Source organism: Salmo salar, chromosome 11 (genome assembly GCF_965601325.2).
Source record: "Salmo salar chromosome 11, fSalSal1, whole genome shotgun sequence".
NCBI lineage: Eukaryota > Metazoa > Chordata > Actinopteri > Salmoniformes > Salmonidae > Salmo > Salmo salar.
The window spans coordinates 125923220-125949182 of record NC_138301.1 but is presented as its reverse complement, the minus strand read 5'-3'; positions in this window follow the sequence as shown (position 1 = coordinate 125949182).

Genomic DNA, 25963 nt, shown 5'->3' with positions numbered 1-25963 from the left:
ATGGTTTTAAATACTTTTAAATGGTACACACATAACATATCTATCTATGTGAGATACATACTGAAGCCCCATGTCACTGGGATAAAGCATTTCTGATTTATGAGTGTTTTTATGTGTGTTTGGGCATTGGCCACAGCTGTGGGCCTTGTGTTATTTTGGGGTCAAAAGTCTTCAGAATGGTTTTAAATACTTTTAAATGGTACACACATAACATATCTATCTATGTGAGATACATACTGAAGCCCCATGTCACTGGGATAAAGCATTTCTGATTTATGAGGGTTTTCATGTGTTTTTAAGTTACCAGGCCAAATCATGTGATTGTATTATTTTGAGGTCAAAATCATTCAGAATGGTTTTAAATACTTTTAAATGGTACACACATAACATATCTATCTATGTGAGATACATACTGAAGCCCCATGTCACTGGGATAAAGCATTTCTGATTTATGAGTGTTTTTATGTGTGTTTGGGCATTGGCCACAGCTGTGGGCCTTGTGTTATTTTGGGGTCAAAAGTCTTCAGAATGGTTTTAAATACTTTTAAATGGTACACACATAACATATCTATCTATGTGAGATACATACTGAAGCCCCATGTCACTGGGATAAAGCATTTCTGATTTATGAGTGTTTTTATGTGTGTTTGGGCATTGGCCAGATCTGTGGGCCTGGTATAATTGTGGGTTACTAGGCCAAAAAAAAAGGGGGACAGAGCAGCCAACCTCCAGAGAGGCTGACTGCTCTGCCCCCCTTAAGGACAGTGGAACTACGGACCTCCAGGCCTCTAGGCCTTCACTCACTATCCGGGGAACACCCATCTCTCCGGGCATGAGAGTAGAGCTTACTCCCTCAAACTACTATGCCCGGATAGGGAGCACCCTATAGGCGGTCCCATACCCCCCTCTCACACACCCCCCACCCGGGATGTTCCACAAGAGGGCGCCACTGGACATTTTAAACATCAATGTAAGTTAGTGACAGAGCTTTCTTGAAAAATGACTAAGTCCAAAAATTCTCAGAAATTGCACTATGTCCAGCTGTGGGCCTGGTATTATTTTGGGTTACCAGGTAGTGATAGCCTTCACCCACTCTCCGGGGAACACCCCTCTCTATGGGCATGACCTCCAGTGGGGGATACCCCCCACCACAAGCTCTTACACCATCCGAACCAGGGCACCCACCACCATCCGAACCAGGGCACCCACCACCATCCGAACCAGGGCACCCACCACCATCCGAACCAGGGCACCCACCACCATCCGAACCAGGGCACCCACCACCATCCGAACCAGGGCACCCACCACCATCCGAACCAGGGCACCCACCACCATCCGAACCAGGGCACCCACCACCATCCGAACCAGGGCACCCACCACCATCCGAACCAGGGCACCCACCACCATCCGAACCAGGGCACCCACCACCATCCGAACCAGGGCACCCACCACCATCCGAACCAGGGCACCCACTCTTAAGCACCCTTCCTCGGACACTAAAGCATATAGCCCCGCTGTTACGAACCGCGTGCACCTGGTGATCCAAAACGGCCTTCGTGCACCTGGTCACCCTGCAGCTTACCACTCAGAGACTAAGTCCACACCAGGATTACCAGGTGCTGGTGGTACTTTGCACCCGGGTACCCACCTTCTTTAGTCTGCTTGCCCACTCTCTCTCTGGGCCTCCGGACTCTGCCTCCTGGCCCTTCTCTGTGCACCTGGTAACCAGTTAGAAATAACGGGGGAGGTGGAGGAAGACGCCTTCCGTCCCAAAAAAGCTTGGTTCGAAGGCTACATACCCGCCGGAGATCCCTTACCCCTTGTTACTGGGGCCGACGAGCATCTTTCTGGGGAGATCGGCATGAATCGAGCCCAGCCTCATTTCACACCCTAGCCCGACCTACCCAGCCCTGCCCTTAGAACCAATCTTTACCCCGAAGTTACGGATCTGACTCATCAACTTTCCTTAACATGCATTGTTCTAACATGCCAGAGGATGTTGCCCTTGGAGACCTGCTGCGGATATGGGTACGGCCCGACGTGAGATTTACACCCTCTCTTACGGATTTTCAAGGGCCAGCAAGAGCTCACCGGACGCCGCCGGAACTGCAACTCTTTCCAGGGCTTGGGCCCCTCTCTCGGGTTTCCCGCCCAGCTTCCGTGCTCACCGCGGTGATCGGACAACCGATTTGCACGTCAGGACCGCCCAGGCATAGTTCATCATCTTTCGGGTCCTATCGCACACGCTCACGCTCCACCTCCCCGACAGAGCGGGCGAGACGGGCCGGTGGTGCGCCCAACCCCGTAGGGCCGGGATCCCACCTCAGCCAGCGCGCGCCGGCCCTCACTTTCATTGCGCCACGGGGTGTGTCGGAGAAAACACTCTGACTTGCGCGTGCGTTAGTCTCCTTGGTCCGTGTTTCAAGGGTTGGGAGTTGGGGAGGTTGCCCTCCTTTCCTCCGCCCTTCGCCAGAGCGAGAGGTCATAGTTCAAAGACAGGTAGGTTTAACTTTATGGGGGCCTCCGGGTGCTCCTCTGCCGCCGTCGCCGAAGCGCCGGTGGGGCCGGGGAGACATTAAACCCCCGCCTGCGCCGGGGCGCAGAGCGGTTGACTGGGTTCCCAGTGCCGCGCGAGGATACTGGGTGATACTCAAGCCGCTTAAAAATGTGAGACCATTTCGGGAAGTCCCGGTTCACCGGACACCCCCAGTCCCCCTCGGTAGCGGCCTACACACCCACCCATCGGTGCGTCATCTAGCCGTGCCTAACGGGGAAAGGGGATGGAGCCAGTCGGGCGCATCCCAGGCAAAAAGGAACTGCGGGGAACCGGGCTAGGACCAGTTCACCCGCGCCGAGGGAAGGGAGAGGCGGGAGGCGTGAGCCCCCTACCCTACCCGACCCACAGCAGAGTTTGGTTTGTGTCGGGAGTGGGTAATTTGCACCCCTGCTGCCTTCCTTGGATGTGGTAGCCATTTCTCAGGATCCCTCTCCGGAATCGAACCCATAACTGATTTAATGAGCCAATTCGCAGTTTCACTGTACCGGCCGTGTGTACTTAGACTTGCATGGCTTAATCTTTGAGACAAGCATATGCTACTGGCAGGATCAACCAGGTAGCCACTCACAACATAGAGGTTGTACCCGGGCACACTAAGCGGAGAACAGCCAGGGACCACTCCTATCCCGTGAGGGGAGGAGGCCCTAGGTCAATCCACCGTGCGCCCAGCGGGAGGCCCTGAACTGCCCGTGGCCGGAGCCACAGGTGCCGGGGCACCGCTTAATCAGGTATCTTGTCTTAGCTGGAGGGTTAATTCGGAACGCCATCAACGTGGATAAAAGACAGGGTTTGAGAAATACATGTGTTTCTGGCGCCGGTACGGTATGGGTGAACGTCATCCGCAGGCATCGCTACCTGGGTAGTCCACTCCCCACCAATGTAGGGCCACTGAGACAGACGGGCCGGCTAGATCTCGCACGAACGGAGCGCGGCTGAAGCTTGACATTAAGACGGGGATAACCGTCTCCGACAGGGGCTCCCCCGATAGAGGCAATTCCACGTGGGGCGGGAGGAACCGTCCGTCTGAACACCGACCAATGGCCGGCCGACAGGGGCCCTCCCAGGTGGAAACAGATTGCAAATCGGTCAGAAGATGTAAAACAGGCTCGACAACAGAGGACAACCATGGATACGCAACGTGTTGGAAGCTAGGGACGGACACATTCATGGGACAAGAACCATGGTCATGGAGGACCCAAACCCACAAGGTGATAGCTGGGATAGAGCACCTGTCCAGGACAGAGCTCAATATCCTCCCACCACCAAGCTGGGAAAATCGGATCAATACTTAGGACCAATCGGACGCCGGAGGGATATGGTCCAAAGTACCCACGGTTCTGAGGGGCTTGTAACCCTCAAAAGTGTCCATAAAGCACTCCCTATTCGGCCTGAGTAGTAACGACCAATCAGGCGCAGAAGGGATATGAACCAAAGGAACCATGGTTATGAGGGACAAGCAACCCTCAAAAATGTCCATAAAGCACTCCCTATTCGGCCAGAGTAGCAACCACCTATGGGTCGCCGACGGAATGTGGTTCTCCAGTTGTCAAAAACCAGGTTTCTCAAATCGCGCCGGTACCTGTCTGCCCCACACGGTCACGAGTGTGTAAAAATAACTGTCACTCACACAGTTTCAAGGCTATTCCCGATGTCACGGTAGGACACTTTAAACTTGAATAAATCGAAAAGTACAACTCCAATCAGGATGGGGGTTTTTTTGCACGAAAGGGCACACGTAGACGAACATTTCCATCTAATTTAAACCGTTTTTCCATAACAATTTATAATAGAAAATCGAGTTTTAAGTTTGCGAAAAAAAGTTCCGTTTACCGAAAAAATAGGTTCCTATGGAAGCGAAATTTTCTAACCCGGGGCTAATTGTTGCCCATCACGAGAGAGGGTATGAGCCAAAATTTGGGACCTCTAGCCCCCCGGGAAGTATTTTTAATCATTATTTGAAAATTTCAGATTTTGGTCAAAAAAGTTACAAAGTGCCAACTTTTCAGTTCGCTTCAGAGACTAAGTCCAAACGTGCACCTGGTTTTATTCTGGGTTACCAGGACAATTTTTGAAAAACGGTTTTAAATACTTATAGAGGGTATATGGACCTCCATACCCACCCTTAGAGCACCATCCTAAGGGCCCAACTCAATGAGATACAGCAAGAGGGAATTATATAGCTTTTCAAAAAATCTTCAGAAAAATGACTATGTTTTTCTTCTCAGAAATTGCACTAAGTCCAAACGGGCACCTGGTTTTATTCTGGGTTACCAGGACCAATTTTTTAAAAAGGTTTTAAATACTTTTAAAGGCCATCACCACCCCCAGGACACCTGTTTCAGCACCCCACTGCTGTCCCATGTCAGTGGGATAAGTACATTTAAAAAGTCGCTTGATGGCGCCATAGATCAATTTATGGAGCTTTCAAATAATTCTCAGAAAAATGACTAAGTCCAAAAGTCTCACAAAAACGGCTATGTTTCACCTCTCAGAAATTGCACTATGTTTTATGTTTGGGTTACCAGTACCAATTTTTTAAAAAGGTTTTAAATACTTTTAAAGGCCATCACCACCCCCAGGACACATGTTTCAGCACCCCACTGCTGACCCATGTCAGTGGGATAAGTACATTTAAAAAGTCGCTTGATGGCGCCATAGATCAATTTATGGAGGGGTGACATTTTTAAAGGGTATACAGACCTACATGCCCACTCTGAGACCACCATAGGGGGGTTAGGGAGACCCCATAGGGGGACCCACACCCCCCACCAAGGTCACCTGGTAACCCAATACAATTCAATGACAGAGTCATACTTCTCTCTCATTGCACTAAGTCCAGCATGTGTACCTGGTGATTGAACTGGTTACCAAGGCTTACTCTCTCTACCCTGCCTGCCCACCTGCCTGCCCTCTATCTCGGCCTGTCTCTTCAGCTCAGTGCACCTGGTACCCCATAACACCCTGGTATTTCAGACCCTCAGGCCTCCATACATTCTCAACCGTGACCAAATGACACACAAAGACATGGGTGAATTTCAAATAAATGTTCTTTATTTATCAGTGAATCATGGGTTGATTTGTCCCTCAATTAGTGACCGCGCTCGGCTGGCGTTACGAGGCAAATCATGGTACCGGTAGTACCGTGCCTGCGTTTCCAGAGAATGACACATATGGTCAGCCACAGTTCCCCGGTCTGTAACCGAGCCTTGATTAAAGTTCAATGTAGCAACGCTTCGTCGAATTGTACCGAAGGTGACTTTACTTCCAATGCCAAACTCTGCAAATATCTGGCCCACATACTCACAGAGATTGCCGTACGGTTGACCGCAGGACGTGAAAAAGAAGAGTGTTGTGTCTGAGGTGATTCCACTCAGATTAGGCCTGATCTGATGGAATCGTTTAAGCCAAGTGTATTCCTGCTCAGATAGAACAACTCTGCACTCACCGAAGCTATAGTTCGTTTTGTGGCTTGAAATGCACATCTGATAACCCCCACTTTCCGGGGTTACTTCAGTAAATTCCCTCTCACTGAAGGTGGTGACTGGGGATCGTCGAGTGCCATTAAAGATGGCCAACCGGCTGGACATGAGAGCCGCAAACCTACGTCTATCAGCGCAGGTGGCTCGGACCTCCAGCCTACTGAGAACCGAAGGAATAGCTTGATTACTTAGCTCAACAAAGCGGCTTAACTCCGCAGCGCTGAGCACCTCGTCCCTGCACCGTTTGCGGAATTTTGCCCTGTGTGTTGCCTGGCTCTGCCGCGAATCCCTGTCCATCTTTGCCAAGCAGAGTAACAACTTTCGAATTCCACTGGCTTTAGCCTGCAGACCTTTTGGCCGGAACTGAATAAGATAATTCAGGAAACTTCGAACATCAGCTCGGTACATTTTTAACGTGGATGGTGCCAAACAACGGTCTTCACATTCACCATACCACTCATACACACGTCTGTAGTTATCCAGAGAACACAGTCCTTCATCGGCCTTGCCCTCTGACATATAGCGGAGGAATTGTCGTACTCTGGATAGACTGGTGCGACTATTGTCAATTCGTTTAACTGAAGGGTTTTTACCAATAGCAAAGTGTTCATATTCAGTCAAAATTCCATTCCTCCAACCTTCAATTCTGGAGGACACACCGCCGCCTTCATCACTCTCGCTCTCCGTGGAAGTCACCATGACGCAGCCTTGCTCCCTCGGTTCCGAGCATGGTTCACCACCGATCTGACTGGTTGACTGCACCGGCGCAGTCGCCGCCGCCTGCTCACTCTCGTCCCACAGCTGCTGATCCACCACCGCGGACTGCTCACCCTTGTCTACCAGCTGCTGCTCCACGGACAACTCACTTTCAACACACTGGAAATACCCAGGGTTCTCCCAGGGCTCCAGCTGCGGTGCAACACCGTTGTTAGGCTGCATACACTGCCATGATTCGGGCTGCTGTCTCTCAGTTGAACGCCGGCTAGATTGCATAGCACGCTTCCATTCTGTAGTAGCAGGCTTAAGTGCATGGACAGACTTGAAATGTCGGTCTATCCGCACGATATTCCGCTTGGAACAAAGCCCACAATCACGTTTTAGTCTACTGTTCATAGCTTCTCTCTCCTGCGTGCGTGTATGTCTCTTTGTTTGCTCCACCAAACAACGACCTAACCCTAACTAGGGCTTAATGAGCCCCAGGTGTGGGCCAATATCAGACCAATTGGACTGATTGGAAATTTGACCATAAAGATCACCTCGTTGCCTCTTTGTTCGTCAAAGCCCAGTTGGCCATGGGGGTAGCGGCTGTGGCTTACGATCTGACGATCGGTGTTCGAGCCCCGCTGGGGATCACACCGTTTTTTTCCACCGAGAGCCTGGGAACCTAAAGACCCAAGGCCCTAATGCCCTTTGACGGCCCTAATGCCCTCTCCCTAATGCCCTTTGACGGCCCTAATGCCCTCTGACGGCCCAAATGCCCTTTGACGGCCCAAATCCTTAGGGCATAATGCCAAGGCCAGACAGCCATGCCCTGGTACTTTCATAGGCTTCCAGGGCTATACACACTTGTCAATATGCCTGAAAAGAGGCACTCTGATACGGATTCAGAGATTAGTGTACTGCCCTTGAAGGCCCAAACCCATAGGCCCTAATGCCCTTTGACGGCCCAAATCCTTAGGGCATAATGCCAAGGCCAGACAGCCATGCCCTGGTACTTTCATAGGCTTCCAGGGCTATACACACTTGTCAATATGCCTGAAAAGAGGCACTCTGATACGGATTCAGAGATTAGTGTACTGCCCTTGAAGGCCCAAACCCATAGGCCCTAATGCCCTTTGACGGCCCAAATCCTTAGGGCATAATGCCAAGGCCAGACAGCCATGCCCTGGTACTTTCATAGGCTTCCAGGGCTATACACACTTGTCAATATGCCTGAAAAGAGGCACTCTGATACGGATTCAGAGATTAGTGTACTGCCCTTGAAGGCCCAAACCCATAGGCCCTAATGCCCTTTGACGGCCCAAATCCTTAGGGCATAATGCCAAGGCCAGACAGCCATGCCCTGGTACTTTCATAGGCTTCCAGGGCTATACACACTTGTCAATATGCCTGAAAAGAGGCACTCTGATACGGATTCAGAGATTAGTGTACAGGGCAGGCGCGGAAGGGATATGGTCCAAAGTACCCACGGTTCTGAGGGGCTTGTAACCCTCAAAAGTGTCCATAAAGCTCTCCCTATTCGGCATGAGTAGTAATCATCAATCGGTCGCCGAAGGGATAAGGACCGAACTACCATGGTTCCGAGGGACAAGCAACCCTCAGAAGTGTCCGTTTCGCATTTATTATATCGGACTAGTAGTTTGCCACTATCCCCGAGCTTCTAGGCCATGGAAGTCGTGTTGTCAAAAACCAGGTTTATGATTTCGCGCCGGTACCTGTCTGCCCCACACGGCTACGAGTGTGTAAAAATAACTGTCACTCACACAGTTTCAAGGCTATTCCCGATGTCACGGTAGGACACTTTAAACTTGAATAAATCGAAAAGTACAACTCCAATCAGGATGGGGGTTTTTTTGCACGAAAGGGCACACGTAGACGAACATTTCCATCTAATTTAAACCGTTTTTCCATAACAATTTATAATAGAAAATCGAGTTTTAAGTTTGCGAAAAAAAGTTCCGTTTACCGAAAAAATAGGTTCCTATAGAAGCGACATTTTCTAACCCGGGGCTAATTGTTGCCCATCACGAGAGAGGGTATGAGCCGAAGTCTGGGACCTCTAGCCCCCCGGGAAGTATTTTTAATCATTATTTGAAAATTTCAGATTTTGGTCAAAAAAGTTACAAAGTGCCAACTTTTCAGTTCGCTTCAGAGACTAAGTCCAAACGTGCACCTGGTTTTATTCTGGGTTACCAGGACAATTTTTGAAAAACGGTTTTAAATACTTATAGAGGGTATATGGACCTCCATACCCACCCTTAGAGCACCATCCTAAGGGCCCAACTCAATGAGATACAGCAAGAGGGAATTATATAGCTTTTCAAAAAATCTTCAGAAAAATGACTATGTTTTTCTTCTCAGAAATTGCACTAAGTCCAAACGGGCACCTGGTTTTATTCTGGGTTACCAGGACCAATTTTTTAAAAAGGTTTTAAATACTTTTAAAGGCCATCACCACCCCCAGGACACCTGTTTCAGCAGCCCACTGCTGTCCCATGTCATTGGGATAAGTACATTTAAAAAGTCGCTTGATGGCGCCATAGATCAATTTATGGAGCTTTCAAATAAGGTCAAAATCATTCAGAATGGTTTTAAATACTTTTAAATGGTACACACATAACATATCTATCTATGTGAGATACATACTGAAGCCCCATGTCACTGGGATAAAGCATTTCTGATTTATGAGTGTTTTTATGTGTGTTTGGGCATTGGCCACAGCTGTGGGCCTTGTGTTATTTTGGGGTCAAAAGTCTTCAGAATGGTTTTAAATACTTTTAAATGGTACACACATAACATATCTATCTATGTGAGATACATACTGAAGCCCCATGTCACTGGGATAAAGCATTTCTGATTTATGAGGGTTTTCATGTGTTTTTAAGTTACCAGGCCAAATCATGTGATTGTATTATTTTGAGGTCAAAATCATTCAGAATGGTTTTAAATACTTTTAAATGGTACACACATAACATATCTATCTATGTGAGATACATACTGAAGCCCCATGTCACTGGGATAAAGCATTTCTGATTTATGAGTGTTTTTATGTGTGTTTGGGCATTGGCCACAGCTGTGGGCCTTGTGTTATTTTGGGGTCAAAAGTCTTCAGAATGGTTTTAAATACTTTTAAATGGTACACACATAACATATCTATCTATGTGAGATACATACTGAAGCCCCATGTCACTGGGATAAAGCATTTCTGATTTATGAGTGTTTTTATGTGTGTTTGGGCATTGGCCAGATCTGTGGGCCTGGTATAATTGTGGGTTACTAGGCCAAAAAAAAAGGGGGACAGAGCAGCCAACCTCCAGAGAGGCTGACTGCTCTGCCCCCCTTAAGGACAGTGGAACTACGGACCTCCAGGCCTCTAGGCCTTCACTCACTATCCGGGGAACACCCATCTCTCCGGGCATGAGAGTAGAGCTTACTCCCTCAAACTACTATGCCCGGATAGGGAGCACCCTATAGGCGGTCCCATACCCCCCTCTCACACACCCCCCACCCGGGATGTTCCACAAGAGGGCGCCACTGGACATTTTAAACATCAATGTAAGTTAGTGACAGAGCTTTCTTGAAAAAATGACTAAGTCCAAAAATTCTCAGAAATTGCACTATGTCCAGCTGTGGGCCTGGTATTATTTTGGGTTACCAGGTAGTGATAGCCTTCACCCACTCTCCGGGGAACACCCCTCTCTATGGGCATGACCTCCAGTGGGGGATACCCCCCACCACAAGCTCTTACACCATCCGAACCAGGGCACCCACCACCATCCGAACCAGGGCACCCACCACCATCCGAACCAGGGCACCCACCACCATCCGAACCAGGGCACCCACCACCATCCGAACCAGGGCACCCACCACCATCCGAACCAGGGCACCCACCACCATCCGAACCAGGGCACCCACCACCATCCGAACCAGGGCACCCACCACCATCCGAACCAGGGCCACCCCACGCAGGGCCCACCCCTCCGAACCAGGGCACCCACCACCATCCGAACCAGGGCACCCACTCTTAAGCACCCTTCCTCGGACACTAAAGCATATAGCCCCGCTGTTACGAACCGCGTGCACCTGGTGATCCAAAACGGCCTTCGTGCACCTGGTCACCCTGCAGCTTACCACTCAGAGACTAAGTCCACACCAGGATTACCAGGTGCTGGTGGTACTTTGCACCCGGGTACCCACCTTCTTTAGTCTGCTTGCCCACTCTCTCTCTGGGCCTCCGGACTCTGCCTCCTGGCCCTTCTCTGTGCACCTGGTAACCAGTTAGAAATAACGGGGGAGGTGGAGGAAGACGCCTTCCGTCCCAAAAAAGCTTGGTTCGAAGGCTACATACCCGCCGGAGATCCCTTACCCCTTGTTACTGGGGCCGACGAGCATCTTTCTGGGGAGATCGGCATGAATCGAGCCCAGCCTCATTTCACACCCTAGCCCGACCTACCCAGCCCTGCCCTTAGAACCAATCTTTACCCCGAAGTTACGGATCTGACTCATCAACTTTCCTTAACATGCATTGTTCTAACATGCCAGAGGATGTTGCCCTTGGAGACCTGCTGCGGATATGGGTACGGCCCGACGTGAGATTTACACCCTCTCTTACGGATTTTCAAGGGCCAGCAAGAGCTCACCGGACGCCGCCGGAACTGCAACTCTTTCCAGGGCTTGGGCCCCTCTCTCGGGTTTCCCGCCCAGCTTCCGTGCTCACCGCGGTGATCGGACAACCGATTTGCACGTCAGGACCGCCCAGGCATAGTTCATCATCTTTCGGGTCCTATCGCACACGCTCACGCTCCACCTCCCCGACAGAGCGGGCGAGACGGGCCGGTGGTGCGCCCAACCCCGTAGGGCCGGGATCCCACCTCAGCCAGCGCGCGCCGGCCCTCACTTTCATTGCGCCACGGGGTGTGTCGGAGAAAACACTCTGACTTGCGCGTGCGTTAGTCTCCTTGGTCCGTGTTTCAAGGGTTGGGAGTTGGGGAGGTTGCCCTCCTTTCCTCCGCCCTTCGCCAGAGCGAGAGGTCATAGTTCAAAGACAGGTAGGTTTAACTTTATGGGGGCCTCCGGGTGCTCCTCTGCCGCCGTCGCCGAAGCGCCGGTGGGGCCGGGGAGACATTAAACCCCCGCCTGCGCCGGGGCGCAGAGCGGTTGACTGGGTTCCCAGTGCCGCGCGAGGATACTGGGTGATACTCAAGCCGCTTAAAAATGTGAGACCATTTCGGGAAGTCCCGGTTCACCGGACACCCCCAGTCCCCCTCGGTAGCGGCCTACACACCCACCCATCGGTGCGTCATCTAGCCGTGCCTAACGGGGAAAGGGGATGGAGCCAGTCGGGCGCATCCCAGGCAAAAAGGAACTGCGGGGAACCGGGCTAGGACCAGTTCACCCGCGCCGAGGGAAGGGAGAGGCGGGAGGCGTGAGCCCCCTACCCTACCCGACCCACAGCAGAGTTTGGTTTGTGTCGGGAGTGGGTAATTTGCACCCCTGCTGCCTTCCTTGGATGTGGTAGCCATTTCTCAGGATCCCTCTCCGGAATCGAACCCATAACTGATTTAATGAGCCAATTCGCAGTTTCACTGTACCGGCCGTGTGTACTTAGACTTGCATGGCTTAATCTTTGAGACAAGCATATGCTACTGGCAGGATCAACCAGGTAGCCACTCACAACATAGAGGTTGTACCCGGGCACACTAAGCGGAGAACAGCCAGGGACCACTCCTATCCCGTGAGGGGAGGAGGCCCTAGGTCAATCCACCGTGCGCCCAGCGGGAGGCCCTGAACTGCCCGTGGCCGGAGCCACAGGTGCCGGGGCACCGCTTAATCAGGTATCTTGTCTTAGCTGGAGGGTTAATTCGGAACGCCATCAACGTGGATAAAAGACAGGGTTTGAGAAATACATGTGTTTCTGGCGCCGGTACGGTATGGGTGAACGTCATCCGCAGGCATCGCTACCTGGGTAGTCCACTCCCCACCAATGTAGGGCCACTGAGACAGACGGGCCGGCTAGATCTCGCACGAACGGAGCGCGGCTGAAGCTTGACATTAAGACGGGGATAACCGTCTCCGACAGGGGCTCCCCCGATAGAGGCAATTCCACGTGGGGCGGGAGGAACCGTCCGTCTGAACACCGACCAATGGCCGGCCGACAGGGGCCCTCCCAGGTGGAAACAGATTGCAAATCGGTCAGAAGATGTAAAACAGGCTCGACAACAGAGGACAACCATGGATACGCAACGTGTTGGAAGCTAGGGACGGACACATTCATGGGACAAGAACCATGGTCATGGAGGACCCAAACCCACAAGGTGATAGCTGGGATAGAGCACCTGTCCAGGACAGAGCTCAATATCCTCCCACCACCAAGCTGGGAAAATCGGATCAATACTTAGGACCAATCGGACGCCGGAGGGATATGGTCCAAAGTACCCACGGTTCTGAGGGGCTTGTAACCCTCAAAAGTGTCCATAAAGCACTCCCTATTCGGCCTGAGTAGTAACGACCAATCAGGCGCAGAAGGGATATGAACCAAAGGAACCATGGTTATGAGGGACAAGCAACCCTCAAAAATGTCCATAAAGCACTCCCTATTCGGCCAGAGTAGCAACCACCTATGGGTCGCCGACGGAATGTGGTTCTCCAGTTGTCAAAAACCAGGTTTCTCAAATCGCGCCGGTACCTGTCTGCCCCACACGGTCACGAGTGTGTAAAAATAACTGTCACTCACACAGTTTCAAGGCTATTCCCGATGTCACGGTAGGACACTTTAAACTTGAATAAATCGAAAAGTACAACTCCAATCAGGATGGGGGTTTTTTTGCACGAAAGGGCACACGTAGACGAACATTTCCATCTAATTTAAACCGTTTTTCCATAACAATTTATAATAGAAAATCGAGTTTTAAGTTTGCGAAAAAAAGTTCCGTTTACCGAAAAAATAGGTTCCTATGGAAGCGAAATTTTCTAACCCGGGGCTAATTGTTGCCCATCACGAGAGAGGGTATGAGCCAAAATTTGGGACCTCTAGCCCCTCAGGAAGTATTTTTAATCATTATTTGAAAATTTCAGATTTTGGTCAAAAAAGTTACAAAGTGCCAACTTTTCAGTTCGCTTCAGAGACTAAGTCCAAACGTGCACCTGGTTTTATTCTGGGTTACCAGGACAATTTTTGAAAAACGGTTTTAAATACTTATAGAGGGTATATGGACCTCCATACCCACCCTTAGAGCACCATCCTAAGGGCCCAACTCAATGAGATACAGCAAGAGGGAATTATATAGCTTTTCAAAAAATCTTCAGAAAAATGACTATGTTTTTCTTCTCAGAAATTGCACTAAGTCCAAACGGGCACCTGGTTTTATTCTGGGTTACCAGGACCAATTTTTTAAAAAGGTTTTAAATACTTTTAAAGGCCATCACCACCCCCAGGACACCTGTTTCAGCACCCCACTGCTGTCCCATGTCAGTGGGATAAGTACATTTAAAAAGTCGCTTGATGGCGCCATAGATCAATTTATGGAGCTTTCAAATAATTCTCTGAAAAATGACTAAGTCCAAAAGTCTCACAAAAACGGCTATGTTTCACCTCTCAGAAATTGCACTATGTTTTATGTTTGGGTTACCAGGACCAATTTTTTAAAAAGGTTTTAAATACTTTTAAAGGCCATCACCACCCCCAGGACACATGTTTCAGCACCCCACTGCTGACCCATGTCAGTGGGATAAGTACATTTAAAAAGTCGCTTGATGGCGCCATAGATCAATTTATGGAGGGGTGACATTTTTAAAGGGTATACAGACCTACATGCCCACTCTGAGACCACCATAGGGGGGTTAGGGAGACCCCATAGGGGGGACCCACACCCCCCACCAAGGTCACCTGGTAACCCAATACAATTCAATGACAGAGTCATACTTCTCTCTCATTGCACTAAGTCCAGCATGTGTACCTGGTGATTGAACTGGTTACCAAGGCTTACTCTCTCTACCCTGCCTGCCCACCTGCCTGCCCTCTATCTCGGCCTGTCTCTTCAGCTCAGTGCACCTGGTACCCCATAACACCCTGGTATTTCAGACCCTCAGGCCTCCATACATTCTCAACCGTGACCAAATGACACACAAAGACATGGGTGAATTTCAAATAAATGTTCTTTATTTATCAGTGAATCATGGGTTGATTTGTCCCTCAATTAGTGACCGCGCTCGGCTGGCGTTACGAGGCAAATCATGGTACCGGTAGTACCGTGCCTGCGTTTCCAGAGAATGACACATATGGTCAGCCACAGTTCCCCGGTCTGTAACCGAGCCTTGATTAAAGTTCAATGTAGCAACGCTTCGTCGAATTGTACCGAAGGTGACTTTACTTCCAATGCCAAACTCTGCAAATATCTGGCCCACATACTCACAGAGATTGCCGTACGGTTGACCGCAGGACGTGAAAAAGAAGAGTGTTGTGTCTGAGGTGATTCCACTCAGATTAGGCCTGATCTGATGGAATCGTTTAAGCCAAGTGTATTCCTGCTCAGATAGAACAACTCTGCACTCACCGAAGCTATAGTTCGTTTTGTGGCTTGAAATGCACATCTGATAACCCCCACTTTCCGGGGTTACTTCAGTAAATTCCCTCTCACTGAAGGTGGTGACTGGGGATCGTCGAGTGCCATTAAAGATGGCCAACCGGCTGGACATGAGAGCCGCAAACCTACGTCTATCAGCGCAGGTGGCTCGGACCTCCAGCCTACTGAGAACCGAAGGAATAGCTTGATTACTTAGCTCAACAAAGCGGCTTAACTCCGCAGCGCTGAGCACCTCGTCCCTGCACCGTTTGCGGAATTTTGCCCTGTGTGTTGCCTGGCTCTGCCGCGAATCCCTGTCCATCTTTGCCAAGCAGAGTAACACCTTTCGAATTCCACTGGCTTTAGCCTGCAGACCTTTTGGCCAGAACTGAATAAGATAATTCAGGAAACTTCGAACATCAGCTCGGTACATTTTTAACGTGGATGGTGCCAAACAACGGTCTTCACATTCACCATACCACTCATACACACGTCTGTAGTTATCCAGAGAACACAGTCCTTCATCGGCCTTGCCCTCTGACATATAGCGGAGGAATTGTCGTACTCTGGATAGACTGGTGCGACTATTGTCAATTCGTTTAACTGAAGGGTTTTTACCAATAGCAAAGTGTTCATATTCAGTCAAAATTCCATTCCTCCAACCTTCAATTCTGGAGGACACACCGCCGCCTTCATCACTCTCGCTCTCCGTGGAAGTCACCATGACGCAGCCTTGCTCCCTCGGTTCCGAGCATGGTTCACCACCGATCTGACTGGTTGACTGCACCGGCGCAGTCGCCGCCGCCTGCTCACTCTCGTCCCACAGCTGCTGATCCACCACCGCGGACTGCTCACCCTTGTCTACCAGCTGCTGCTCCACGGACAACTCACTTTCAACACACTGGAAATACCCAGGGTTCTCCCAGGGCTCCAGCTGCGGTGCAACACCGTTGTTAGGCTGCATACACTGCCATGATTCGGGCTGCTGTCTCTCAGTTGAACGCCGGCTAGATTGCATAGCACGCTTCCATTCTGTAGTAGCAGGCTTAAGTGCATGGACAGACTTGAAATGTCGGTCTATCCGCACGATATTCCGCTTGGAACAAAGCCCACAATCACGTTTTAGTCTACTGTTCATAGCTTCTCTCTCCTGCGTGCGTGTATGTCTCTTTGTTTGCTCCACCAAACAACGACCTAACCCTAACTAGGGCTTAATGAGCCCCAGGTGTGGGCCAATATCAGACCAATTGGACTGATTGGAAATTTGACCATAAAGATCACCTCGTTGCCTCTTTGTTCGTCAAAGCCCAGTTGGCCATGGGGGTAGCGGCTGTGGCTTACGATCTGACGATCGGTGTTCGAGCCCCGCTGGGGATCACACCGTTTTTTTCCACCGAGAGCCTGGGAACCTAAAGACCCAAGGCCCTAATGCCCTTCGACGGCCCTAATGCCCTTCGACGGCCCAAATGCCCTTCGACGGCCCAAATCCTTAGGGCATAATGCCAAGGCCAGACAGCCATGCCCTGGTACTTTCATAGGCTTCCAGGGCGCCCTAATGCCCTTCGACGGCCCAAATGCCCTTCGACGGCCCAAATCCTTAGGGCATAATGCCAAGGCCAGACAGCCATGCCCTGGTACTTTCATAGGCTTCCAGGGCTATACACACTTGTCAATATGCCTGAAAAGAGGCACTCTGATACGGATTCAGAGATTAGTGTACTGCCCTTGAAGGCCCAAACCCATAGGCCCTAATGCCCTTTGACGGCCCAAATCCTTAGGGCATAATGCCAAGGCCAGACAGCCATGCCCTGGTACTTTCATAGGCTTCCAGGGCTATACACACTTGTCAATATGCCTGAAAAGAGGCACTCTGATACGGATTCAGAGATTAGTGTACTGCCCTTGAAGGCCCAAACCCATAGGCCCTAATGCCCTTTGACGGCCCAAATCCTTAGGGCATAATGCCAAGGCCAGACAGCCATGCCCTGGTACTTTCATAGGCTTCCAGGGCTATACACACTTGTCAATATGCCTGAAAAGAGGCACTCTGATACGGATTCAGAGATTAGTGTACAGGGCAGGCGCGGAAGGGATATGGTCCAAAGTACCCACGGTTCTGAGGGGCTTGTAACCCTCAAAAGTGTCCATAAAGCTCTCCCTATTCGGCATGAGTAGTAATCATCAATCGGTCGCCGAAGGGATAAGGACCGAACTACCATGGTTCCGAGGGACAAGCAACCCTCAGAAGTGTCCGTTTCGCATTTATTATATCGGACTAGTAGTTTGCCACTATCCCCGAGCTTCTAGGCCATGGAAGTCGTGTTGTCAAAAACCAGGTTTATGATTTCGCGCCGGTACCTGTCTGCCCCACACGGCCACGAGTGTGTAAAAATAACTGTCACTCACACAGTTTCAAGGCTTTTCCGATGTCAAGGTAGGACACTTTAAACTTGAATAAATCGAAAAGTACAACTCCAATCAGGATGGGGGTTTTTTTGCACGAAAGGGCACACGTAGACGAACATTTCCATCTAATTTAAACCGTTTTTCCATAACAATTTATAATAGAAAATCGAGTTTTAAGTTTGCGAAAAAAAGTTCCGTTTACCGAAAAAATAGGTTCCTATAGAAGCGACATTTTCTAACCCGGGGCTAATTGTTGCCCATCACGAGAGAGGGTATGAGCCGAAGTCTGGGACCTCTAGCCCCCCGGGAAGTATTTTTAATCATTATTTGAAAATTTCAGATTTTGGTCAAAAAAGTTACAAAGTGCCAACTTTTCAGTTCGCTTCAGAGACTAAGTCCAAACGTGCACCTGGTTTTATTCTGGGTTACCAGGACAATTTTTGAAAAACGGTTTTAAATACTTATAGAGGCTATATGGACCTCCATACCCACCCTTAGAGCACCATCCTAATGGCCCAACTCAATGAGATACAGCAAGAGGGAATTATATAGCTTTTCAAAAAATCTTCAGAAAAATGACTATGTTTTTCTTCTCAGAAATTGCACTAAGTCCAAACGGGCACCTGGTTTTATTCTGGGTTACCAGGACCATTTTTTAAAAAGGTTTTAAATACTTTTAAAGGCCATCACCACCCCCAGGACACCTGTTTCAGCAGCCCACTGCTGTCCCATGTCAGTGGGATAAGTACATTTAAAAAGTCGCTTGATGGCGCCATAGATCAATTTATGGAGCTTTCAAATAAGGTCAAAATCATTCAGAATGGTTTTAAATACTTTTAAATGGTACACACATAACATATCTATCTATGTGAGATACATACTGAAGCCCCATGTCACTGGGATAAAGCATTTCTGATTTATGAGGGTTTTCATGTGTTTTTAGGTTACCAGGCCAAATCATGTGATGGTATTATTTTGAGGTCAAAATCATTCAGAATGGTTTTAAATACTTTTAAATGGTACACACATAACATATCTATCTATGTGAGATACATACTGAAGCCCCATGTCACTGGGATAAAGCATTTCTGATTTATGAGTGTTTTTATGTGTGTTTGGGCATTGGCCACAGCTGTGGGCCTTGTGTTATTTTGGGGTCAAAAGTCTTCAGAATGGTTTTAAATACTTTTAAATGGTACACACATAACATATCTATCTATGTGAGATACATACTGAAGCCCCATGTCACTGGGATAAAGCATTTCTGATTTATGAGGGTTTTCATGTGTTTTTAAGTTACCAGGCCAAATCATGTGATTGTATTATTTTGAGGTCAAAATCATTCAGAATGGTTTTAAATACTTTTAAATGGTACACACATAACATATCTATCTATGTGAGATACATACTGAAGCCCCATGTCACTGGGATAAAGCATTTCTGATTTATGAGTGTTTTTATGTGTGTTTGGGCATTGGCCACAGCTGTGGGCCTTGTGTTATTTTGGGGTCAAAAGTCTTCAGAATGGTTTTAAATACTTTTAAATGGTACACACATAACATATCTATCTATGTGAGATACATACTGAAGCCCCATGTCACTGGGATAAAGCATTTCTGATTTATGAGTGTTTTTATGTGTGTTTGGGCATTGGCCAGATCTGTGGGCCTGGTATAATTGTGGGTTACTAGGCCAAAAAAAAAGGGGGACAGAGCAGCCAACCTCCAGAGAGGCTGACTGCTCTGCCCCCCTTAAGGACAGTGGAACTACGGACCTCCAGGCCTCTAGGCCTTCACTCACTATCCGGGGAACACCCATCTCTCCGGGCATGAGAGTAGAGCTTACTCCCTCAAACTACTATGCCCGGATAGGGAGCACCCTATAGGCGGTCCCATACCCCCCTCTCACACACCCCCCACCCGGGATGTTCCACAAGAGGGCGCCACTGGACATTTTAAACATCAATGTAAGTTAGTGACAGAGCTTTCTTGAAAAATGACTAAGTCCAAAAATTCTCAGAAATTGCACTATGTCCAGCTGTGGGCCTGGTATTATTTTGGGTTACCAGGTAGTGATAGCCTTCACCCACTCTCCGGGGAACACCCCTCTCTATGGGCATGACCTCCAGTGGGGGATACCCCCCACCACAAGCTCTTACACCATCCGAACCAGGGCACCCACCACCATCCGAACCAGGGCACCCACCACCATCCGAACCAGGGCACCCACCACCATCCGAACCAGGGCACCCACCACCATCCGAACCAGGGCACCCACCACCATCCGAACCAGGGCACCCACCACCATCCGAACCAGGGCACCCACCACCATCCGAACCAGGGCACCCACCACCATCCGAACCAGGGCACCCACCACCATCCGAACCAGGGCACCCACTCTTAAGCACCCTTCCTCGGACACTAAAGCATATAGCCCCGCTGTTACGAACCGCGTGCACCTGGTGATCCAAAACGGCCTTCGTGCACCTGGTCACCCTGCAGCTTACCACTCAGAGACTAAGTCCACACCAGGATTACCAGGTGCTGGTGGTACTTTGCACCCGGGTACCCACCTTCTTTAGTCTGCTTGCCCACTCTCTCTCTGGGCCTCCGGACTCTGCCTCCTGGCCCTTCTCTGTGCACCTGGTAACCAGTTAGAAATAACGGGGGAGGTGGAGGAAGACGCCTTCCGTCCCAAAAAAGCTTGGTTCGAAGGCTACATACCCGCCGGAGATCCCTTACCCCTTGTTACTGGGGCCGACGAGCATCTTTCTGGGGAGATCGGCATGAATCGAGCCCAGCCTCATTTCACACCCTAGCCCGACCTACCCAGCCCTGCCCTTAGAACCAATCTTTACCCCGAAGTTACGGATCTGACTCATCAACTTTCCTTAACATGCATTGTTCTAACATGCCAGAGGATGTTGCCCTTGGAGACCTGCTGCGGATATGGGTACGGCCCGACGTGAGATTTACACCCTCTCTTACGGATTTTCAAGGGCCAGCAAGAGCTCACCGGACGCCGCCGGAACTGCAACTCTTTCCAGGGCTTGGGCCCCTCTCTCGGGTTTCCCGCCCAGCTTCCGTGCTCACCGCGGTGATCGGACAACCGATTTGCACGTCAGGACCGCCCAGGCATAGTTCATCATCTTTCGGGTCCTATCGCACACGCTCACGCTCCACCTCCCCGACAGAGCGGGCGAGACGGGCCGGTGGTGCGCCCAACCCCGTAGGGCTGGGATCCCACCTCAGCCAGCGCGCGCCGGCCCTCACTTTCATTGCGCCACGGGGTGTGTCGGAGAAAACACTCTGACTTGCGCGTGCGTTAGTCTCCTTGGTCCGTGTTTCAAGGGTTGGGAGTTGGGGAGGTTGCCCTCCTTTCCTCCGCCCTTCGCCAGAGCGAGAGGTCATAGTTCAAAGACAGGTAGGTTTAACTTTATGGGGGCCTCCGGGTGCTCCTCTGCCGCCGTCGCCGAAGCGCCGGTGGGGCCGGGGAGACATTAAACCCCCGCCTGCGCCGGGGCGCAGAGCGGTTGACTGGGTTCCCAGTGCCGCGCGAGGATACTGGGTGATACTCAAGCCGCTTAAAAATGTGAGACCATTTCGGGAAGTCCCGGTTCACCGGACACCCCCAGTCCCCCTCGGTAGCGGCCTACACACCCACCCATCGGTGCGTCATCTAGCCGTGCCTAACGGGGAAAGGGGATGGAGCCAGTCGGGCGCATCCCAGGCAAAAAGGAACTGCGGGGAACCGGGCTAGGACCAGTTCACCCGCGCCGAGGGAAGGGAGAGGCGGGAGGCGTGAGCCCCCTACCCTACCCGACCCACAGCAGAGTTTGGTTTGTGTCGGGAGTGGGTAATTTGCACCCCTGCTGCCTTCCTTGGATGTGGTAGCCATTTCTCAGGATCCCTCTCCGGAATCGAACCCATAACTGATTTAATGAGCCAATTCGCAGTTTCACTGTACCGGCCGTGTGTACTTAGACTTGCATGGCTTAATCTTTGAGACAAGCATATGCTACTGGCAGGATCAACCAGGTAGCCACTCACAACATAGAGGTTGTACCCGGGCACACTAAGCGGAGAACAGCCAGGGACCACTCCTATCCCGTGAGGGGAGGAGGCCCTAGGTCAATCCACCGTGCGCCCAGCGGGAGGCCCTGAACTGCCCGTGGCCGGAGCCACAGGTGCCGGGGCACCGCTTAATCAGGTATCTTGTCTTAGCTGGAGGGTTAATTCGGAACGCCATCAACGTGGATAAAAGACAGGGTTTGAGAAATACATGTGTTTCTGGCGCCGGTACGGTATGGGTGAACGTCATCCGCAGGCATCGCTACCTGGGTAGTCCACTCCCCACCAATGTAGGGCCACTGAGACAGACGGGCCGGCTAGATCTCGCACGAACGGAGCGCGGCTGAAGCTTGACATTAAGACGGGGATAACCGTCTCCGACAGGGGCTCCCCCGATAGAGGCAATTCCACGTGGGGCGGGAGGAACCGTCCGTCTGAACACCGACCAATGGCCGGCCGACAGGGGCCCTCCCAGGTGGAAACAGATTGCAAATCGGTCAGAAGATGTAAAACAGGCTCGACAACAGAGGACAACCATGGATACGCAACGTGTTGGAAGCTAGGGACGGACACATTCATGGGACAAGAACCATGGTCATGGAGGACCCAAACCCACAAGGTGATAGCTGGGATAGAGCACCTGTCCAGGACAGAGCTCAATATCCTCCCACCACCAAGCTGGGAAAATCGGATCAATACTTAGGACCAATCGGACGCCGGAGGGATATGGTCCAAAGTACCCACGGTTCTGAGGGGCTTGTAACCCTCAAAAGTGTCCATAAAGCACTCCCTATTCGGCCTGAGTAGTAACGACCAATCAGGCGCAGAAGGGATATGAACCAAAGGAACCATGGTTATGAGGGACAAGCAACCCTCAAAAATGTCCATAAAGCACTCCCTATTCGGCCAGAGTAGCAACCACCTATGGGTCGCCGACGGAATGTGGTTCTCCAGTTGTCAAAAACCAGGTTTCTCAAATCGCGCCGGTACCTGTCTGCCCCACACGGTCACGAGTGTGTAAAAATAACTGTCACTCACACAGTTTCAAGGCTATTCCCGATGTCACGGTAGGACACTTTAAACTTGAATAAATCGAAAAGTACAACTCCAATCAGGATGGGGGTTTTTTTGCACGAAAGGGCACACGTAGACGAACATTTCCATCTAATTTAAACCGTTTTTCCATAACAATTTATAATAGAAAATCGAGTTTTAAGTTTGCGGAAAAAAGTTCCGTTTACCGAAAAAATAGGTTCCTATGGAAGCGAAATTTTCTAACCCGGGGCTAATTGTTGCCCATCACGAGAGAGGGTATGAGCCAAAATTTGGGACCTCTAGCCCCTCAGGAAGTATTTTTAATCATTATTTGAAAATTTCAGATTTTGGTCAAAAAAGTTACAAAGTGCCAACTTTTCAGTTCGCTTCAGAGACTAAGTCCAAACGTGCACCTGGTTTTATTCTGGGTTACCAGGACAATTTTTGAAAAACGGTTTTAAATACTTATAGAGGGTATATGGACCTCCATACCCACCCTTAGAGCACCATCCTAAGGGCCCAACTCAATGAGATACAGCAAGAGGGAATTATATAGCTTTTCAAAAAATCTTCAGAAAAATGACTATGTTTTTCTTCTCAGAAATTGCACTAAGTCCAAACGGGCACCTGGTTTTATTCTGGGTTACCAGGACCAATTTTTTAAAAAGGTTTTAAATACTTTTAAAGGCCATCACCACCCCCAGGACACCTGTTTCAGCACCCCACTGCTGTCCCATGTCAGTGGGATAAGTACATTTAAAAAGTCGCTTGATGGCGCCATAGATCAATTTATGGAGCTTTCAAATAATTCTCTGAAAAATGACTAAGTCCAAAAGTCTCACAAAAACGGCTATGTTTCACCTCTCAGAAATTGCACTATGTTTTATGTTTGGGTTACCAGGACCAATTTTTTAAAAAGGTTTTAAATACTTTTAAAGGCCATCACCACCCCCAGGACACATGTTTCAGCACCCCACTGCTGACCCATGTCAGTGGGATAAGTACATTTAAAAAGTCGCTTGATGGCGCCATAGATCAATTTATGGAGGGGTGACATTTTTAAAGGGTATACAGACCTACATGCCCACTCTGAGACCACCATAGGGGGGTTAGGGAGACCCCATAGGGGGGACCCACACCCCCCACCAAGGTCACCTGGTAACCCAATACAATTCAATGACAGAGTCATACTTCTCTCTCATTGCACTAAGTCCAGCATGTGTACCTGGTGATTGAACTGGTTACCAAGGCTTACTCTCTCTACCCTGCCTGCCCACCTGCCTGCCCTCTATCTCGGCCTGTCTCTTCAGCTCAGTGCACCTGGTACCCCATAACACCCTGGTATTTCAGACCCTCAGGCCTCCATACATTCTCAACCGTGACCAAATGACACACAAAGACATGGGTGAATTTCAAATAAATGTTCTTTATTTATCAGTGAATCATGGGTTGATTTGTCCCTCAATTAGTGACCGCGCTCGGCTGGCGTTACGAGGCAAATCATGGTACCGGTAGTACCGTGCCTGCGTTTCCAGAGAATGACACATATGGTCAGCCACAGTTCCCCGGTCTGTAACCGAGCCTTGATTAAAGTTCAATGTAGCAACGCTTCGTCGAATTGTACCGAAGGTGACTTTACTTCCAATGCCAAACTCTGCAAATATCTGGCCCACATACTCACAGAGATTGCCGTACGGTTGACCGCAGGACGTGAAAAAGAAGAGTGTTGTGTCTGAGGTGATTCCACTCAGATTAGGCCTGATCTGATGGAATCGTTTAAGCCAAGTGTATTCCTGCTCAGATAGAACAACTCTGCACTCACCGAAGCTATAGTTCGTTTTGTGGCTTGAAATGCACATCTGATAACCCCCACTTTCCGGGGTTACTTCAGTAAATTCCCTCTCACTGAAGGTGGTGACTGGGGATCGTCGAGTGCCATTAAAGATGGCCAACCGGCTGGACATGAGAGCCGCAAACCTACGTCTATCAGCGCAGGTGGCTCGGACCTCCAGCCTACTGAGAACCGAAGGAATAGCTTGATTACTTAGCTCAACAAAGCGGCTTAACTCCGCAGCGCTGAGCACCTCGTCCCTGCACCGTTTGCGGAATTTTGCCCTGTGTGTTGCCTGGCTCTGCCGCGAATCCCTGTCCATCTTTGCCAAGCAGAGTAACAACTTTCGAATTCCACTGGCTTTAGCCTGCAGACCTTTTGGCCGGAACTGAATAAGATAATTCAGGAAACTTCGAACATCAGCTCGGTACATTTTTAACGTGGATGGTGCCAAACAACGGTCTTCACATTCACCATACCACTCATACACACGTCTGTAGTTATCCAGAGAACACAGTCCTTCATCGGCCTTGCCCTCTGACATATAGCGGAGGAATTGTCGTACTCTGGATAGACTGGTGCGACTATTGTCAATTCGTTTAACTGAAGGGTTTTTACCAATAGCAAAGTGTTCATATTCAGTCAAAATTCCATTCCTCCAACCTTCAATTCTGGAGGACACACCGCCGCCTTCATCACTCTCGCTCTCCGTGGAAGTCACCATGACGCAGCCTTGCTCCCTCGGTTCCGAGCATGGTTCACCACCGATCTGACTGGTTGACTGCACCGGCGCAGTCGCCGCCGCCTGCTCACTCTCGTCCCACAGCTGCTGATCCACCACCGCGGACTGCTCACCCTTGTCTACCAGCTGCTGCTCCACGGACAACTCACTTTCAACACACTGGAAATACCCAGGGTTCTCCCAGGGCTCCAGCTGCGGTGCAACACCGTTGTTAGGCTGCATACACTGCCATGATTCGGGCTGCTGTCTCTCAGTTGAACGCCGGCTAGATTGCATAGCACGCTTCCATTCTGTAGTAGCAGGCTTAAGTGCATGGACAGACTTGAAATGTCGGTCTATCCGCACGATATTCCGCTTGGAACAAAGCCCACAATCACGTTTTAGTCTACTGTTCATAGCTTCTCTCTCCTGCGTGCGTGTATGTCTCTTTGTTTGCTCCACCAAACAACGACCTAACCCTAACTAGGGCTTAATGAGCCCCAGGTGTGGGCCAATATCAGACCAATTGGACTGATTGGAAATTTGACCATAAAGATCACCTCGTTGCCTCTTTGTTCGTCAA